We start from the raw sequence: 6,965 nt of genomic DNA, 5'->3' as shown, positions 1-6,965 counted from the left end.
GGCCCCATCCAGGACCCTGGAGCCACACCTTCTCTCTTCATAACCCCTCCCCTGGCAGCTGTGGGGGCCAATGTCACTTGGTTTTGAGGCCTCATCTTTTCCTTTGATCAACAGACCCACATTTCCAAAGGCCAGTGGATTATATGCACACAGATGTCTCCCTTCCCCTGAAGCCCGATCAGGTCCAAGCACCTGACCCTTCTCCAGCCTCAGCATCAGGCACCTCCCAAGAGCACGGGGTTCACTCTCTCCCGAAGTCTGGCTCAGCGTGGCTGTGCTGGTCTCCTGCCCCTGATGTGGGGTCCTGGAGAGCAGCAACGTGTCCTCCGGAGCCACTCACAGACCTGTGCACAGTAAATGGAGGACTCACCTATCTCAAACCAATGAGCCCTCCCGGTTCCCCTATTTTGGCTCACAGCACTACCTTCCATCCAGTCCTCCGAGCCCCGACGCTTTCCCCTTGACCCATCCCTCTCCAGCAGCCTTCTCATTTCCCCAACGGTCCTCTCTGCTTGGAACCGCCCCCCCCCAACTGCCTCTCAGATTGCTCCCTTTACCCACATTCCATCTGACCAACCGCTCACCTACAGCGCCCCAGCAGGTTCAGGTCAACTCCAAGCCCCCTTGAGTCTTGACTACACTCTGGTGTCTATTAGAGTTAGTTTCCAGGGTGCATCTCAGCCAGTGAACCATAAACTCCTTGGGGACAGAAACTGGCTCTTCTTCCATTTTTCATCCCCATGAAACTGACAGGCCTGGCACACAAAACCATCGATGTATCTTGAGTAAATGAATTTGGGGATTTAAAGCAGAAAGTGTCTGATTCATGAAAAGCATTTGATTTTTTTTAATTAACATTTTTTTTTAGTATTATATGTATTTTCTGACAGAGAAACATGAAATTGCCTAGTACACCCACAGGCCAGGTCTATGCTCTTCCTCGTGTGCCCATCACACCTGCGGTGTTTTCTTGATCTATTTATTCTGGTTGAGTGTTGATGAGTCACTCAAACATTTCTTGAGCCAATGAATAAAACACTGTTAAAGCTCACCTGGTCCAGGGGGATTTGCACCTGAATACCAGAAGTGCCCAGGGAGTTTGTTAAAAACACAACACCTAGCCCCCTTTCTAAGAGTCACAGAGTCAGAACCTCTGGAGGAAGGCCAGAGGGCTTTCACTTTTATCCATTTGTTTTTAATTTTTAAACCTTTTAATTTTCAGACCTAATAATCAAGCTCCCACATACCCTTCACCCAGCTTCTCCAAATGTTGACACTTAGGTAACGGTTAACGCCAGGATCAAAACCAGGAAATGAATGTGGAGAAACTAAGCCACAGACTTCACTCACGTTGTGTCAATTGCTCATTAATGTCCTTTCCACGTTCCAGGAGCCAATCCAGGTCACCACCGGGCACTCCGCTCTTTGACCTGACAGACCTCTGGCTCCAAATGTGCTTGTACATGTTTTCAAATGTTTGAGGACCGTTGTCTTTGGACGTGTGTGCGAATTGTCTGTTCAAGTCTTTTCCCATTTTTCTTTTGGAGATTTCATCCTCTGTCCCTCAATTTTCACGAGTTCTCTACATCTTAGGGACCTGAAGCTCTTCATCTTTGGAGCGAAGCCCTTAGTGTTGGGTATTGCTAGTATTTTCTCCCAATTTCTTAATTGTCTTTTGACTGTATGGTGTTTTTTGCCACGTCCAATTTACCAATGATTCATTCAGTTGCCTCTAGATTCGGAGTCATGGTTTGAAATCCTTTCCTTACATGGAGCTTAAGTGGAATTTTCCCATGCTTTTTTTTTTTTCCCACTAGTACTTATATGGTTTCATTTTTTACACCTAAATTCATGATCCATTTGAGTGTATTCCTCTATACAATGTGAGCTGCGAATTTAATTCTCTCTTTTGAAATGACTGCTCAGTTTCCCAGCACCATTTACCAAAAAGTCTATCATCGCCTCTGAGATTCGAGATGCCACCTTTATCATACACTGAATTTCCATTTGTAGTTAGGTTTATTTCTGCACTTTCTGTCTATTCCACTGGTCTGTCTATTCATGTACCACAGCTGCACTGTTTTAATTACAGAGACTTTATGGTTCGTTTTAATGTCTGGTGAACAAACACTAAAAGACCCTCCCTGTTTTCAATGTTTCAATGTTTCCCTGGATATTCTAGCAGGTGTATTTTTCATATGAACCTTACTATCAACAAACCACGCCCTTCAAAACAGCTCCAGGAAGTAAGAAGTCACCAGAAACTTCCTAAAAGACACCCTCAATGGGCTCAATTGGCCCAACCACCAACACAGATGAAATCTGGCTCCCAGCACCAACAAGAAGCCAACTTGTGGAGCCTTATTCTTCCTGCTGACGGTACTCCACGTGGGCCGGAAACCCCCAGACCAGTTCCTACGAGTCATCTGGGGTGTCAAATGCATGGCAGGCCTCTTCGCTCACCCAGCTGGGGTCCCACCAATAGATATGAGAAATCCTTCTTCTCTAAAGAGTGGATGTCACAGTCCACCAGTCATCTCTCTGATTTCCATGATCACCCCAAAACAAAGATGCCCACTCCACCAGGGAGCTGCACCACAGCGCCGCCCAGGAGGACCTCCTGTGCCCCCCTCACCCAGGCCAGGATTCTGCACACAGTTCCCTGAGACCTACTGAGAAGATGAAATCTGCACCTTCCCCAAGTTAAGAATGTCCTTCTGCCCAAGAAGGTGCATGCAGACAACAATTTGAGGTTTGGGGTTTTCAGAAACTGACCACTACAAAGACCACTGCCTAAGTGCTTTCCTCCTACAGAATGACCTTTTAGTTTAGTTCCTACCAGCTAGTAGGAGTAACTTAGAAATTCATGATGAATTTAACTCTGTAAATCGGTCCTTTTTTTGCAGGTGAATAGCAAGCATTTCCCAGTTATTCTGATGTGCAGCTAGGTTTGGAAACCAGGGGAACAGAACTGAGGGGACTGGGCTGCGGCAGCTCTGGGGGCCACTCCTGCTCCCTAGCAGGCGCCCTTGAGAACAGCTGGACCCTCCACACCAGGCAGTGAGTGGGGGAGCTCAGCAAAGCCAGGAAAGGTCCTCGGGCTCACAGTGCTCCAACGATCAGTAATGAGAAACAGTCACCACGGCTGCCCCTCCATGCTAGGTCGGATGCCACAGCCCAGCGAGGCAGATTCGGGTGTGATCACCACTTCATGGGAACAGAGAGGTTAAGACAACCAATCAGGGGGCACCTGGGTGGCACAGAGGTTGGGTGTCTGCCTTCGGCTCAGGGCGTGATCCCGGCGTTATGGGATCGAGCCCCACATCAGGCTCCTCTGCTATGAGCCTGCTTCTTTCCTCTCCCACTCCCCCTGCTTGTGTTCCCTCTCTCACTGGCTGTCTCTATCTCTGTCAAGTAAATAAATAAAATCTTAAAAAAAAAAAAAAAAGACAACCAATCATGGCCGACCTGGAGATGAACAGAGGCACCTCACTCCAGCAGCCGTGCACAGTAGTCTCCAAGACCTGGTCTTCTAAGGGCATTATGAGAAAAGTAGAAGGCAGAGGACTTAGTCCCCCCTCCCCAGATGGCATGGTCACAGCCCAGGGAATTTATGGGATGCTGGTATCACAGAATAAACTGGACGGGATTGGCCCTGTTCCTTATAGAAGAGAAACAAACCCAGAAAGTGAAGAGACTTTCTTCAGATCACGCAGCCAGTCAAAGCAGAGACCAGAGGCCAGGTCTCATAGGCAAGGCTCCTGGCATCCACCGCAAAGCATTTGGGTGTTAGAGGCAATGCAAGGCTGCCCCCCCTGGTGGAAGGTCCAGAAAACTGCAGGCATCCCATCCTGGGACCCTGGAAGGCTTCACTTTGCATGCTGGTGGATTTCATGACCTGACCCTCCCTGGGTGGGGGGAGTTCTACTTTCTTTGCTACTGCCCCCCCCCACAAACCCCCAGGACCCTGTCGATGGAGTCCTATCAGGGGCCCAGTACACACAAAGCGGTTTTTCCTCACTGCGCCCCTGAAATCACAGACTCCAGGAACAACCTAGAGAGAATGGATTTTCACTCACGGAAAAGGAACTGCGATGGATGCAGTGGAGACAGAATCTGAGAAGATAAACCTGTCAGTCTCCTTGGAGCTGATAACGTGTTGGGTGTCTCAAACACAATGTGTCATGCCCAGAGAGCTGGAGTGCAACAGAGGGGACGACCAAATACACACCAAAGAATCAAGGGAGGGGCTCGTGGCAGGCAACATTTCTGAGCTAAGTGTAAAGAAGGAATGATTTCAGTAACAAAGAAGCCAGTAAGAAAGTCCCAGGGAAAGAGAGAAGGCAGAGCCTCCCCTCACACTCCTTGATGCCTGCTTTTCCCCTCAGCTCCTCACTCCCTGCCCACCCAAGTCCTGGGGGGGTCTCCAACATTGACTCCTCACAATAAGTCCCCAACCCCTGCTGCACCTGCCTCTCCTCTCAGGCCCTCCCTTCTCAGGCCTATCAATAAGCTAAAACGAGCTCTTATGTACCTGCTGTGAGGGGTCCAGAAAATTCCGAACCAACCTCTGCCCCAAAGATAGAAAAATCACCTCGGGGGAACAGCAAAGGTTGCGAAGAAGTGACGGAGAGAGAGAAACATCTCTGCTAGTTCCAGGCCGCTGTGCAGGAGCCCAGGAAGCAGATTAGGATGAGCAGGCAGATGGAAGGAAGGCAGCAAGGCCCCGGATGGCAGTCTGTCTCATCTGGCTGGGAGGCTGAGGGTCCGCCTTAACACTGCAGGGCCCTGATGGCTATCTCCCCTAAAGGACAGTGAGAAACGACTCAAAGTTGGGCGCGGGGACACCTTGCAAAGTCTGTTTAGAGAGATTCCACGAACAAACCGTGTCCTCCCCTCTGCAGTTTCTCAAGGTGGGAGAGGTAGCGGGAGCTCTGCCTTCACAGCTCTGACAGCGCCGGAGAACCCCTCCCACTGTCAGGTTCTGCCTTCTATTCTTGGGGCAGAAGTTGTGCCACCCCAGGATGAAAGGAAGGGGAAGCCACAAAGCGGCTGAGAGAAAACCAAACCCAAGCCGCTGACTCTCCATGCAGTGTTCCTTGCTCAGGGCACGCTCTCCCGCCAGCTCTGACTCTGGGCAGGAGATGGCAGCACAGGGTGGCTCGGGGTGGGGCCCAGAGCCCCCAACACTCATCCTTCTGAATGTGGTGTACTTAGGGGTGGCTCAGATCCTGTCCCTGGATCACAGAACACTTAATCAATAGAGGAGGCAGGACTGACACATAGCGAACAACTGAGAACAATCTGGAAGCACAGGATAGGAAATCAGGGAAGTAAGAGGGATTCAGTGTGAACTGTGGTGCAAGAAATGACCAGAAGCCCGTTTCCAATGGAGCACCACAACCCTAAAGGCACAAGGAGGGGGAAGGGGCTAGTCCTACCAGATATGAAAATACACTGTTATTCTGGCGAAAGCAAGAATCCCACAAGAGCTGGGGAGTGAATAAGCTGACAAGTGCAACATAGTCCTCTTACCTGTAATAATCGCTGGGTAAATGCGACAGGTAACGATTCCTTGGGAGCCATCCCTCTGGGCATCCGCAACAGAAATTTCCCTGCAGAAGTAAGGAAGAGAGGAAAAAAACAAGGAGTAAGGAAGGAGTGCCTTCCTAGGGATGGTTGTACGTTCTGCCCACCCACCCATCTATCCACCTGCATTCTTACTACAATGAAACTTAAAACCCTGCTGGGAGGAATGGAGCCAGTCTTCTGGCCTTCAAGATTACATGCCCCAGGGATCAAATTATTGGGGAAGAAATACAAAAATAGAGACTCTAATAAACTGGCAAGTCCAAAGTAACCATAGTTTCTTCCCTGTGCTTTCCTACTGAGTTCACATCCCAAGAGTCTTCTGGAATCTTCTGTCCCTTCCCCTACCTCACTCCCAGCACCAAGGCCTGCAGACCTCACTCCCAAACAGCTCTCAGCCCCTCTCTTTCCCCGTTATCCCGCTCAGTCCCGGCCGGCTACAGGAGCCCTACCCACCCTCTTACTCAGGGGCGCCCCCTGCCGCCCACCCGCAGCCGGTGTCGCCCCCTCCAGCCTCTGTCCCGCTAGTCAGCACCGCTAGCCTTAGGTCCGACCACCCGCCCCCGCGCCATCAGGACTGACACCGGGCTCGGAGGGGCCCTCTCACCTGCCCTGCGCCCAAGCCAGGCGCGCGCCCTCCCAGCGCCCGAACGCGTCGGCGGGGTCACCCTCGGAGCCTGTGCACCTGCCGGGCGCGCCGCTGATCCGCGCCGAGTCGGCGCGGGGCTGGGGGGCTCGGCGCGCGTTCTCTCCGCCGAGACCGCTCCTCTCCCAAGAGCGACGCTCCTTCCCCGCGTGTCCCCAAATGTCCCCGCGTGTCCGCACATGCCAACGGCGTGGGGCCCGCTGCGGGGTGGGGACCCCCGGGTCGCTGCAGGGATAGACAGACGCGCGGAGGCGGCTCAGGCGACAGAAGGGGCCGTAGGCACTTCCCTTCAGTAGTAAAGAAGAGCGTTTCTCCAGCGGCCCTCTTGGCGCAGTGGGCAGCGCGTCAGTCTCATAATCTGAAGGTCCTGAGTTCGAGCCTCAGAGAGGGCACGCCCGTTTTGCTGGGCCCTAATGCGTGTGGGCTGAAAGACTTGCAGCGGGGGTGCTTAGAAGCCCTACAAGGAGCGGGACGCCCCCGGCGGAGGAACGGGTGTCCCCAACAGTAGGGGGCCTCCCTCAGCAGGAACACCAGCCCCGGGCGGAAGGAAGGACCACGGCCCACCCCCGAGAAGAAAAAGCCGTAAGTGAAAAAACGTGCGGTGTTGGCGCGACTGCGCGCAAATGGCCTGAACAGTGCCGAGTGGTGCGCTCGCTTTTGCAGCATCTGGGAAAATGCGTCTCCTAGACCCTTCTCTTTGCCCCAGCTGTACTCGGAGCAAGACGGTGTC

General features: G+C 52.2%; 1 non-coding gene across 1 annotated transcript; it reads left to right on the top strand.

Annotated features, from left to right (window-relative positions):
- Window positions 1–6,554: 6,554 nt before the first annotated feature.
- On the top strand, window positions 6,555–6,627 carry TRNAM-CAU. The gene has a single exon. It is a non-coding gene; the product is annotated as a tRNA-Met (tRNA).
- The last annotated feature ends 338 nt before the right edge of the window (window positions 6,628–6,965 follow it).

Source organism: Ailuropoda melanoleuca, chromosome 12 (genome assembly GCF_002007445.2).
Source record: "Ailuropoda melanoleuca isolate Jingjing chromosome 12, ASM200744v2, whole genome shotgun sequence".
Classification (NCBI taxonomy): domain Eukaryota; kingdom Metazoa; phylum Chordata; class Mammalia; order Carnivora; family Ursidae; genus Ailuropoda; species Ailuropoda melanoleuca.
This window is presented reverse-complemented; position numbering and strand designations above follow the sequence as displayed.